Source organism: Schistocerca cancellata, chromosome 1 (genome assembly GCF_023864275.1).
Source record: "Schistocerca cancellata isolate TAMUIC-IGC-003103 chromosome 1, iqSchCanc2.1, whole genome shotgun sequence".
Lineage (NCBI taxonomy): Eukaryota > Metazoa > Arthropoda > Insecta > Orthoptera > Acrididae > Schistocerca > Schistocerca cancellata.
The window spans coordinates 622,279,271-622,293,582 of NC_064626.1; the positions used below are offsets into that span (position 1 = coordinate 622,279,271).

Sequence of the window (14,312 nt, forward strand, 5' to 3'; positions counted from 1 at the left end):
GTTTGCTGGTCAAACCAATTTAGAACGCTTCAGAATTCAAATGAATGAGGGGGGATCCCGAAACTGTTATGATCGCTGTATTTAAAAAAATGATTACTGAATTTATTATGTGTTCGAGATTTCCAGTATATAAGTTACTACTCTTTTCATCGTATTTACTGCTCATTTAAATGCCTTTAAATCTGTCTCGAAATAATAAACTTCATTACTATATCAATACTAAAGTTAGCTTTCAACTTCGTCAGACCTTCGTCATTCATTTACTGGTTCATTAACAAAACATTTCTTTAAACACAATTCTAATATAGCTAGTTCTGCAAATAATTATTATTAACACAAATTTTAATTTTAATTTCGGGACACTTGGATTGCACGACATTTGGAAAGGACCCTGTTTAGGTAAGTTGTGAGGATAATTAAATGATGGAAAAGTTCTGGTAAAATTTACGTTATTATTGCACCCAAACAAACACAGTTTACTCACTGATCGACACGAATACGGTACTAAAAGTTTCAACCTGCTAGTATCGATGCGGCGATTGGCAGGCGGCGAGATGGCGAGGCACAGAGCACACATACAACCACAGCTATGGTTCTTGATGTATCGGCACTTTAATTCTTCTTAGCGTCGCACTACTTTTCCATTTGGTGCCTACTGAATTTTGCCATGCTGTGTGGGTGTCAGAACAGCATACCTGAGGCTCAGTGAAGCTATGTCTTTTGCTTACATATAGTTTCTTTTTAGTAGCAAAGGACATCTCACTTGCCTCCAATTGAAGCTGTACTGCATGGTGATCAGAGATGGCTAGCTTTACAATAGCTGTACTATTGGGAAGATGGGTCATGTTTGTTATTATATTATCCAGACATGTTTTTCTGTTGCCACTCTCTCTAGTTGGCTCATGGATAAGTGGTATCAGATTGAATCTATTGATATATATATAGACACACACACACACACACACACACACACACACACACACACACACACACACACAGGGTGTTACAAAAAGGTACGGCCAATTCAGGAAACATTCCTCACACACAAATAAAGAAAAGATGTTATGTGGACATGTGTCCGGAAACGCATAATTTCCATGTTAGAGCTCATTTTAGTTTCGTCAGTATGTACTGCACTTCCTCGATTCACCACCAGTTGGCCCAACTGAAAGAAGGTAATGTTGACTTCGGTGCTTGTGTTGACATGCGACTCATTGCTCTACAGTACATTGTATATCAGTACAGTACATGGCACATCAGTACGTAGCTTCAACAGGTTAGTGTTCATCACGAACGTGGTTTTGCAGTCAGTGCAATGTTTACAAATGTGGAGTTGGCAGATGCCCATTTGATGCATGGATCAGCACGGGGCAATAGCCGTGGCGCGGTATGTTTGTATCGAGACAGATTTCCAGCACGAAGGTGTCCCGACAGGAAGACGTTCGAAGCAACTGATCGGCATCTTAGGGAGAACGGAACATTCCAGCCTATGACTCGCGACTGGGGAAGACCTAGAATGACGAGGACACCTGCAATGGACGAGGCAATTCTTCGTGCGGTTGACTATAACCCTAATGTCAGTGTCAGAGAATTTGCTGCTGTACAAGGTAACGGGAGAACCAGTTGTTTCTGTACCATGTACAGTGTGTGCAGGCACTATCAGCAGCTGATTGGCCTCCACGAATGGTTCATCCAACAATGTGTCAATCCTCATTTCAGTGAAAATGTTCTCTTTACGGATGAGGCTTCATTCCAACGTGATCAAATTGTAAATTTTCACAATCAACATGTGTGGGCTGACGAGAATCCGCAAGCAATTGTGCAATCACGTCATCAACACCGATTTTCTGGGAACGTTTGGGCAGGCATTGTTGGTGATTGGGTCCCATGTTCTTCCACCTACACTCAATGGAGCACGTTATCATGATTTCATATGGGATACTCTACCTGTGCTGCTAGAACATGTGCCTTTACAAGTACGACACAACATGTGGTTCATGCACGATAGAGCTCCTGCACATTTCAGTCAAAGTGTTCGTACGCTTCTCAACAACAGATTCGGTGACCGATGGATTGGTAGAGGTGGACCAATTCCGTGGCCTCCATGTTCTCTTGACCTCAACCCTCTTGACTTTCATTTATGGGGGCATTTGAAAGCTCTTGTCTACGCAACCCCGGTACCAAATGCAGAGACTTCGTGCTTGTACTGTGGACGGCTGTGATACAATACGCCATTCTCCAGGGCTGCATCAGCGCATCAGGAATTCCATGCGACGGAGGGTGGATGCATGTATCTTCGCTAACGGAGGACATTTTGAACATTTCCTGTAACAAAGTGTTTGGAGTCACGCTGGTACGTTCTGTTGCTGTGTGTTTCCATTCCATGATTAATGTGATTTGAAGAGAAGTAATAAAATGAGCTCTAACATGGAAAGTAAGTGTTTCCGGACACATGTCCACATAACATATTTTCTTTCTTTGTGTGTGAGGAATGTTTCCTGAAAGTTTCGCCGTACCTTTTTGTAACACCATATATATATCTCAGCCGGTCAGATAGATTTTTGAAAAATGTATCTGTACATGCCCCAGGTGGCCTATACGCACTGATAATTGCTACATTTTCTCTACCCCATTTTAGATTTATTGCAGCAAATTCTATGATTCCTTATATGCAGAATGTACTAATATCAATAACACTGAAATTACTTGCTTTAACAGTGAACATTTCTAGGCCACCCCCAGTCTTTTTTCCTACAAAAGGCAGAACAAAATTTCATGGAGAGTGGTTGACTAATGCTAATTACGTTTTCCATGTACCAGTGTTCAGTTATGACTAAAATATCAGGTTTATCAAGACATGTAATAATATCCAGATCATTGTGCTTGTTTTTAAGACTACCAAAATTCTGGTGTATTACATTAAGTCTGAGTTTCTCCTGCTGGACTATGCAGGATGATTTAGGGCTACCAAACTGTCCAGCAGGCTTTATAAGTTTCCCAGGCTCACTACCCCTGGAGCACTGGCCAGAACAAAATTAAACTATGAGCAAAAATCTCTCTTACTTTATTAACGATTAGAGGGACCAAATTGCAATTAGAAATTGGGACATGAAAGATACCAGTTACTCCTCTCTTTCAATCATTTTTGTTATCCTTGAATTCCATATTCGTTCTCTCTATAAGAGTGATGCAAATTGGTATCACATGAAACAAATCAGCCAGGCAACGAGTGGAAGTATTTTACATTAACAGAAGATCTGCAGTCATCCACATGTAGCTGATGTATGATGAACCTCTGTGTCTACCAGGAGAGTTTTTGAAACAAGAACCCCCCCTCCCCCACCCACCCAAATTCTGATGTTTTGCTAAAGATTTTCTCATGGAAGTCCAAAGCCAGATTGTCGCCATGTACTGAGTGGAACTGCACAGCATGGAAAACAGGCTGCTTTTGTTTCCAAAGAGCATGCAATGATGAAGCACATTTTCCTCTGAAGTGCCAATTTCACAATTTACTGGAGCTGCCCTAATAAGGTCCATACACAGTTATGGGATGAAATGATAAAACACTCAAACTCCACCCTAAAACAGTAGATACAGTAGTGTCCATTGACAGATGCAAGTGAGCCAATCTATGTGCAGAAGACACCCCCAATACGAAGGCCACCACCAGAGACAGAAAACCCACCACACTGCAACTACCCACACTGAAGTGTCATCCATAGTAGTGCCACCCACATGGCAACTAACAGGCAGCCACCAACCCAGATGTGGCAGTCACCTTGTAAAAGCAGCCAACCTACCAGCATCCAGCAAGAAGTAAAATTCATTATGGATGAAAAGTGCAGATCTATTTCAATCCAGCAGATATTTCACAGAGCAAATTAGTTATTTTTAATTTCTATTTTCTTTTTGGGGGTGGTAGAGTGACATCAGCTCATAAGTCATTCCACAACTTTCCGTTGGAAATATAACAAAAGATCACTGTTAGAAAACTGCATTCTCCACTCAGTTGTTCCTCATTACCTCCCATGGCACGAGGATCAGAATACATGTAGTTGCCAGTCATCATTACATAAAATAACCACAGGATGTTAATAGTATATTTTTGATAGTAGTTATTTATTTTGTTGTTGTGCAGACCAATAAAGTGTCTTATCTTTAAACAAAGTGTACCACTGATTAACTAAATAACTCTATATGTCATATAAAGATACCATCCGCCATAATTTTTAATAAATAATATTTTTTCAAAGATATTCTTTCCGTTTCTGACATATGCAGCACAGAATAATTTGAGTCAAGAACTTCTTACTTAATTACCATTTTAGTTCTTAAAGCTTACTACTTGTTTAAATTTACTCAATGCTCTGTTCATTTTTTCATGTTAACGTGTCATTTGTATGTTAGAGTATGGTACTCTTTGGAGCTATTCATATAACAAGCAACAAATGATTTCCATTACCATCTGATATATAAAAATTTTGATCCAATGAACTAATAACTGTCTTTCGGTTTGGTCTCATTTTCTGGGTGAATTCTTGTTATATGACATTATAATTAAACCTACATATATTTATTTTGAACAAAATTAAAATGAAGGAACATAGTGACCAATAGGTAGGACAACAACAATAAAAAACAGAGAAAATCATAACTATTTTGAATTGTTCCTGAAGCCATGATGTAGAAAGGATGTTACCACAGTTTCCTCTCATTACCAACCTATTTGCATTTTTCCTGCATTGTCCAATGACTTAGGAACAGCTAAGGAACTACCTAAAACCAAACAACCTACTGGGCATAAACCAATCAGATTTCTGTAAACATCACAGCAGAACATCTAATTACACTCCTGGAAATGGAAAAAAGAACACATTGACACCGGTGTGCCAGACCCACCATACTTGCTCCGGACACTGCGAGAGGGCTGTACAAGCAATGATCACACGCACGGCACAGCGGACACACCAGGAACCGCGGTGTTGGCTGTCGAATGGCGCTAGCTGCGCAGCATTTGTGCACCGCCGCCGTCAGTGTCAGCCAGTTTGCCGTGGCATACGGAGCTCCATCGCAGTCTTTAACACTGGTAGCATGCCGCGACAGTGTGGACGTGAACCGTATGTGCAGTTGACGGACTTTGAGCGAGGGCATATAGTGGGCATGCGGGAGGCCGAGTGGACGTACCGCCGAATTGCTCAACACGTGGGGCGTGAGGTCTCCACAGTACATCGATGTTGTCGCCAGTGGTCAGCGGAAGGTGCACGTGCCCGTCGACCTGGGACCGGACCGCAGCGACGCACGGATGCACGCCAAGACCGTAGGATCCTACGCAGTGCCGTAGGGGACCGCACCGCCACTTCCCAGCAAATTAGGGACACTGTTGCTCCTGGGGTATCGGCGAGGACCATTCGCAACCGTCTCCATGAAGCTGGGCTACGGTCCCGCACACCGTTAGGCCGTCTTCTGCTCACGCCCCAACATCGTGCAGCCCGCCTCCAGTGGTGTCGCGACAGGCGTGAATGGAGGGACGAATGGAGACGTGTCGTCTTCAGCGATGAGAGTCGCTTCTGCCTTGGTGCCAATGATGGTCGTATGCATGTTTGGCGCCGTGCAGGTGAGCGCCACAATCACGACTGCATACAACCGAGGCACACAGGGCCAACACCCGGCATCATGATGTGGGGAGCGATCTCCTACGCTGGCCGTACACCACTGGTGATCGTCGAGGGGACACTGAATAGTGCACGGTACATCCAAACCGTCATCGAACCCATCGTTCTACTATTCCTAGACCGGCAAGGGAACTTGCTGTTCCAACAGGACAATGCACGTCCGCTTGTATCCCGTGCCACCCAACGTGCTCTAGAAGGTGTAAGTCAATTACCCTGGCCAGCAAGATCTCCGGATCTGTCCCCCATTGAGCATGTTTGGGACTGGATGAAGCGTTGTCTCACGCGGTCTGCACGTCCAGCACGAACGCTGGTCCAACTGAGGCGCCAGGTGGAAATGGCATGGCAAGCCATTCCACAGGACTACATCCAGCATCTCTACGATCGTCTCCATGGGAGAATAGCAGCCTGCATTGCTGCGAAAGGTGGATATACACTGTACTAGTGCCGACATTGTGCATGCTCTGTTGCCTGTGTCTATGTGCCTGTGGTTCTGTCAGTGTGATCATGTGATGTATCTGACCCCAGGAATGTGTCAATAAAGTTTCCCCTTCCTGGGACAATGAATTCACGGTGTTCTTATTTCAATTTCCAGGAGTGTAGTTAGGTAGCAGATGACCAGAAGCTTGCCATGGGTGCACAAGAGGCAACTATCATGTGATTCTTAGACTTCTGCAAAGGCCTTGATACTGTAGACTTTGACATTTTGCTTGCCAAATTCAGCAGCCTAAATTTCTCATGAAGTTGAGTGCAATGGTTTTGCTCGTACTTGACATCTCATCAGCAATGCATCATGTAAGGCACCATAATGTCACTAAGTAATTCAATTTGTAAGATTACAATTATTATTCCTTAAGTAACTGTTATGTACAATAGGTACTGTATGTGTCAGACCCATGTCTGAAGTAAAAGAAGGCCTGACGGTCCTAAATAGATCTGGTTAAATTAATAAATAAAGAAAGAAATCTTTCTGTTTTCACTCTTTTAGTTAGGCCTTATTCTTAAAATTACACATCTCCTGCATAACGAAAATGAATACCTTGAAAGTAATTAGCATAGAACCTTTTGAGATGAATTAACATTTGCTTGCATACCAGAATAAGAATTTCGACATGACTACCCATAAGGATTCTAGAATAGTATCCCACCTTAGCGGCAATAGCATTCATAGTAAATCAAAGTTTGTATTTCAGTGGAGTTGTTCAACTATGAATGCCATTTAAATGTTCATTCGCCAAATTTTACAAGCCTTAAATGAGAAAATAGTAGTTGTGAACTATTTCAATCAAAATACTAGCCTAGATAAACTTAGATTTTGTGGAACTGATGCTCAAGAAATACATATCATATTAACCAAAAGAATGCAGAAAGCTGTAGATACTTAATAATGCAACTACTGTGATCAGGAGACTCTTCTGACTGGAGACAAATCACGTATGGGGTTCCAAGTCTCATTATTAAGTCCACCATTGATTCTCATACATGTAAATACCTATCTAATAAACGACAACCAGAATCAGGTCTTTTTCTTTTCAGCTGACACTGGAGTTGTAATCAATCAGCAACAGAAGAAAAGGTAAATTATGTTCTTGCAATGAGTATTAAATTGTTTGCTGCCAATGGTCTCACTCTCAATTTCAAAAACACATGACAATTTCATCTCTGCACATCTGAAGGTACTACCAATAATAAGAATATCACATAGTGAGGAAATAATGACTATGAAGGAAACTTTAAAATTGTTTGGGCTCCAAACTGATGAGAAATTAATGTGGGGGGAAAAACATTTGCACTTTGAATTATTGCAAATATCAGAGAAGAACAAATCAGTAAGCTAATATATTTTGCATATTTTCATTCAGTAATGTCATATGGAATAATGTTCTGAAAATCTTTAAGAAAGAAGGACTTCACTGTCCAAATATGTGCTGTGTGGTGCTCACCCACAATCAACTTGTAAGACATATGTTTAAGGAGCTAGGCATTTTGACTACTCTTCACAGCAGATTTATTCTCTCAGGAAATTTGTTGTAAGTAATACACTAAAATTCAAAAGCAGCAATGATGTACTGGTACTTAATTAAAATAATAGTGCCAGAAGAAATGAATGATATTTATTATTCCACATTAATTTTGTCTTTGGCAAAAAAAAGGCGTTCTCCACTCAGCTGCTACTCATTACCTCCCATGGCACAAGGATCAGAGTACATGTAGTTGCCAGTCATCATTACATAAAATAACCACAGAATGATAATAGTATATTATTTGATAGTAGTTATTTATTTTGTTGTTGTGCAGATGTGCAGAACATAGAGAGTCTCATCTTTAAGTGAAGTGTACCATTGATTAAGTACATAACCATATGTGTCATATAGAGATACTATTTGTCATCATTTTTAATAAATATTTTTCCAAGCATATTGTTTCCATTTCTGATATATGCAGCTCTGAATAATTTGAGTCAACAACTTCTTTCTTAATTACCATTTTAGTTCTTAAAGCTTACTACCGGTAGAAACCTGCTCAATGCTCTGTTCACTTTTTCATGTTAACCTGTCATTTGTATGTTAGAGTATGATACTCTTTAGAGCTATTCGCATAACAAGCAACAAATGATTTCCATTACCATCTGATATAAGAAATTTTGATCCAATGAACTGACAACTGTCTTTCAGTTTGGTCTCTTTTTCTGGTTGATTTGTTGGAGACTGTGTTGTTGTGTGTCATTATAATTAAGCCTACATTTATTTATTCTGAACAGAATTTAAATATGAAGGTACAGCTTAAGGAACAGTGACCAATAGGTATGACAACAACAACTTCGCAGAAGAGCTTCTGTAAAGTTTGGAAGGTAGGAGACGAGGTACTGGCAGAAGTAAAGCTGTGATGAAGGGGTGTGAGTCATGCTTGGGTAGCTCAGTTGGTAGAGCGCTTGCCCACAAAAGGCAAAGGTCCCGAGTTCGAGTCTCGGTCCGGCACACAGTTTTAATCTGCCAGGAAGTTTCATATCAGCGCACACTCCGCTGCAGAGTGAAAATCTCATTCTGGTATCATGTACTTCTTAGACTTCAGCAAAGGCCTTGACACTGTAGACTTTCACATTTTGCTTGCCAAATTCAGCAGCCTGAAGTTCTCATGAAGTTGAGTGCAATGGTTTTGCTCATACTTGACATCTCATCGGCAATGTGTCATGTATGGCACCATAAAGTCACAATGAAGGCAGGCAATATCAGGTGCCCTAGCACCACTAATATGTCATTAGTTTAGTCCCACTGAAAATCCAAATGTACACTACTGACCTCCAGTTGCATCTAATGGCAAACGGCAAACCACCGAATCTTAATTTTGACCTTTGTTCACTACAAAATGATTGCAGCATATAGGGTTAAAGCTCAACCCATCCAAAACCCAAGTGGTACAGGGTGGACACTCAAGGCAAATTAGCCACAAATATTGAGAATCCCTAACACCCTTAACCCTAAATGGAACAAATACCAATTTCTCTCCCTCAGCAAAGAGTCTAGGACTAATAATAGATCAAAATCTAAATCTCATTGAGCAGGTGACTGCAGTGTATAAGGAGGCATCAGTGTCTCACATCCTACAAAATACAGAATACACCGGAAAAATGTATACACTCTTTGTCAGGCTCTATTGGGATGCTAATATCATTGTTCGATTTGGGTTACAAGTGTGTTGTAGTGCTGTCTTTGGCTCAGCAGAAGTTAGTACTTTCATATCGGTACTGAGCAAACAAGATGGCTGGACCACACTTAACATTCGATCAACGAAAATGTATTGTGAACTGATTTTCCAAGTTTGATAATGCTATTGAAGTGCAACATCAGTGAAGACGAGAGTGTGAAACAGAACCACCAACCTCCCTAACAATTAATCACATCATTGACAAGTTTGAATTGCATGGAACAATTTGTGATATTCACAAAGGAAGATCAGGAAGACAGTGTACAGCTAAAATTCTGCTTCATTGACTCTTGTGTTGGAAATGTTTGTTAATTTTCCACAGAAGTCTACTATGCAATGTGCACGTGAAGCGGGGGTTAGCAGTATAAGTGTACGAAGAATTCTGAAGGCTGCAAAATGGAAAGTTTGCATTCCATGATTACTATACACAATTAACTATGACAATTCTGATGGCCAAATGCAATTTTGTGAATGGTATCAGCAAATGGTAGCTGATGATGAACAATTTGTGACGAAGATAGTGTGGAGCAACAAAGTACAATTTAAACTTAATGGAACCATGAATCACCATAACAGTGTGTAATGGACACCGGAAAATCTGCATGTTTATGTGGATAAAGTGGTCAATCTCCCAAGGGTTCATGTGTGGTGTGGAGTATCATCTAGGGGCTCAGTAGGACACTTTTTCTTTGATGCTACTGTCACTGGAGAAGTGTACCTGGAAATGTTATGCACATCAATTTTGCCAGGTATGTGTGCACTTTATGGAGCTGCTGAAGAGGTATTCTACCCACAGGATGGGGTGTCAAAACACTAACCACCTGGATGACAATTTTATGGGGCATTGGATTGGACAAAGAACATGCATTGAGTTCCCTCCAAGGTCACCAGATCTAACACCTATGGACTTCTACTTGTGGGGAACTGTGAAAGATAATGTCTATCGACGTAAGCCATGCCCACTGGAGGAACTTTGCCAGGAGATTACAGCGACATGTGCAGCGATCTCCACTGTAATAATGACTGACGTAATTGCGGTGACTGCTATTCACCAATGGTGAATATTTTGATCATTTAAAGCAACCGTGTGCTGAACTGAATGTTGTACAACATGAATGATCAATTATTAAATGTAAAATAAACACATAAGTAATACTTTTTGTTCCTTAAAGTGTGTGTACATTCTTCTGGCGGACTCTGTATAAAAACACTCTTCCCTCTTAAACCGAAAAAGAAACATTTCCTAGCACTTATACTTCTGATTATTTATTACACCAATGTTACCCTACAAAGTCTTTCTCAGAAAAGCTCATGGCATTTGGAACGTGTTATGAATGCATTATATCTGCGATGTCCGACCCTTTGATCATATTTCACCATCATATGCACAGCTACCCTGGCTGGATGCAAACAAATGCAGCGACTTCCATACCCTCTGTGTTCTCTAATGTCTTATCAACATACAACATCCCTCATATTTCTCCTGGAACCTAGCACACTTGTCTGAACAACATGAAAGAAAGACCCGTATCCCTCAGAGCAAAAATCCTTTCTGTCCCACTCCATAATTCAGCCACTTTCTCGAAGTCCTTCTCAGTAGCAGGAATCTTACACTGGCATAACTTTCTGGATAATATTAGAGAAATAAGTAACATATCCAGCTTCAAAAAACAGTTAATGACTTATCTACTAAAGCAACAATAATGATAACACTGTCCATGTACACACTCGTTATCCTTGTACATGCTTCTTTCCAAAAAGATTTTCTTCATTTCTCAGTATTCTTAGCTGATGCAGTCTCCTTAAATCTCATTTCCTCAGTACTATTATTATTATGTGTTTGCGTGAGTGTTTGTGTATGTATGTATGTATGTATGTATGTGTGTCTGTTCTTGACAAAGGCCTTAATGACAGAAAGCTATAATTGTGTGAATCTTTTCATTGTGCCTATCGCGATTCAGCATCTCTGCTATATGGTGAGTAGCCACTTTCCTTCTCTAATATTATTACATTCCATCATGGATTTTCCATTGTTTGATTATTATTATTGGTATTACTATCATTATTAGGGGCAGCAGCAGCAGTAGAATTACTGCCAGTATTAACCTTATTAGTTCACAATCAGGATTATTTACCGACATTGTCACTATGACAATCGTCATTAGCATACATGTGCTATTTTCAGGAAGGGACAAAACTAATGACACATTATTGGCACTGGGGGACACCTGCCTTCATTGTAACTTTATGGTACCATACACGATGCATTGCTAATGGGATGTCAAGTATATGTGAAACCATTGCTCTCAGCTTCATGAGAAACTTAAGCTGTTGAATTTGGCAAGTAAAATGTCAAAATAGACAGTGTCAAGGCCTTTGCTGAAGTCTAAGAAGCACATATTAGTTCCCTCTTGTGCATCCATGGCAATCTTTAAGTCATCTGACACCTTATTAATTAGATGTTCTGCTGTGATGTTTACAGAAATCCGGTTAGTATTCATCTAGTAGGTTGTTTGTTGTCAGGTAGTTCCTTAGCTGGTCCTAAGACATTGGACAATGCAGGAAGAATGCAAATAGGTCGGTAGTAAGAGAGTGCTGTGGCAACATCCTTCCCATGTTGTGGTTTCAGGAGCAATTCAAAATAGTTACGTTATCTCTGTTTTGTTGTTGTTGTTGTCCTACCTATTGGCCACTCTGTTCCTTAAGCTGTACCTTCATATTTAAATTTTGTTCAAAATAAATACATGGAGGCTTCATCATAATGACAAACAACAACACAGCCTCCAACAAATTGACCAGAAAATGAGACCAAATTATTGTAGTTTTCTTTCTAATATTAAAATTATTATTCCTTAAGTAACTTAATGTACAAAAGGTACTATGTTTGTCAAACCCTGTGTGATGTAAGAGAGGGCCTGATGGCCCTTATCAGATCCTGTTAAATTAGTAAATAAAGAAAGAATTATAACTTTCTACTTCCCACTCATTTAATGAGGACTAATTCTTAAAATTACACGTCTCCTGTACAACAAAAATGAATACTTTGAAACTAATTAGCATAGCACCATTTGAGATGAATTACCATTTGCTTGCATACCAGAATATGAGTTTTGAGATGACTATCCATAAGGATTCTAGAATAGTATCCCACCTTAGTGGCAATAAAATTCTTAGTAAATCAAAGTTTGTATTTCATTGCAGTTGTTCAACTGTGAATGCCATTTAAATGTTCATTCACCAATTTTACGAGCCTTAAGTAAGAAAATAGCAGTTGTAAACTGTGTCAATCAAAATGTTAGCCTAGATAAACTTAGATTTTGTGGAACTGATGGTGTACTCAACAAATACATATCGTATCTAACCAAAAGAATGCAGGAAGCTGTAGATACTTAATATTGCAACCAATGTTTTCAGGAGACTCTTCTGACTGAAGAGAAATCACATATGGGATGCCAAAAGTCTCATTCTTAGGTCCACCATTGATTCTCATACATGTAAAGACCTATCCAATAAACAACAACCAGAATCACCAGAAGTCTCATTCTTAGGTCCACCATTGATTCTCATACTTGTAAAGACCTATCCAATAAACAACAACCAGAATCAGTCTTTTTCTTTTCAGCTGACACTGGTGTTGTAATCAATCAGCAACAGAAGAAAAGGTAAATTATCCAGAATGAGATTTTCACTCTGCAGCGGAGTGTGCGCTGATATGAAACTTCCTGGCAGATAAAAACTGTGTGCCGGGCCGAGACTCGAACTCGGGACCTTTGGCTTTCGCGGGCAAGTGCTCTACCATGTAAAGCTGTGAGGACAGGGTGTGAGTTGTGCTTGGGTAGCTCAGTTGGTAGAGCACTTGCTCGTGAAAGGCAAAGATCGAGTTCGAGTCTCGGCCCAGCACACAGTTTTAATCTGCCAGGAAGTTTCATATCAGCGCACACTCCGCTGCAGAGTGAAAATCTCATTCTGGAAACATCCCCTAGACTGTGGCTAAGCCATGTCTCCGCAATATCCTTTCTTTCTGCAGTGCTAGTTCTGCAAGGTTCGCAGGAGAGCTTCTGTAAAGTTTGGAAGGTAGGAGGCGAGGTACTGGCAGAAGTAAAGCTGTGAGGTTGGGGCACGAGTCATGCTTGGGTAGCTCAGTTGGTAGAGCACTTGCCAGCGAAAGGCAAAGGTCCCGAGTTCGAGTCTCGGCCCGGCACAGTTTTAATCTGCCAGGAAGTTTCAAAGGTAAATTATGTACTTGAAATGAGTATTAAATTGTTTACTGCCAATGGTCTCACTCTCAATTTCAAAAACACTTGACATTTTCATCTCTGCACATCTGATGGTACTACACCAGTGATAAGAATATCACATAGTGAGGAAATAATGACTGTGGTGGAAACTTTAAAATTGTTTGGGCTCCAAACTGATGAGAAATTAATGTTGGGGAAAACACCTTTTCATACTCCTAAAACAACTATTCAGCCACATTTGTACTTCAAATTATTACAATCTGAGAGAGAAACAAATCAGTAAGCTGATATATTTTGCATATTATCATTCAATAACGTCATATGGAATAATGTCCTGAAAATCTTTAAGAAAAAAGAGCTTCACTGTCCAAATACATGCTGTGTGGTGCTCATCCACATTCATCTTTGTAGCCATCTGTTTAAGGAGCTAGGTATTTTGACTGCTCTTCACAGCAAATTTATTCCCTCAGGAAATTTGTTGTAAATAATCTGTTGTAAATAATCCACTAAAATTCAAAAGGAGCAATGATGTACTGATGCGTTACTATAATAATAGTGCCAGAAGAAATGAATGATATTCATTATTCCACATTAACTTCGTCTTTGGTACAAAAAGGGGTGTCACATGCTAACACCACAATTTTTGAACATCTTACCCCATGATTTTTTGAACAGCAAAGATAAATTTGAAAATGAAATG

General features: G+C 40.1%; 1 non-coding gene across 1 annotated transcript; it reads left to right on the forward strand.

Moving 5' to 3' along the window:
• Positions 1 to 8,573: 8,573 nt before the first annotated feature.
• On the forward strand, positions 8,574 to 8,648 carry Trnal-caa (transfer RNA leucine (anticodon CAA)). The gene has a single exon. It is a non-coding gene; the product is annotated as a tRNA-Leu (tRNA).
• The last annotated feature ends 5,664 nt before the right edge of the window (positions 8,649 to 14,312 follow it).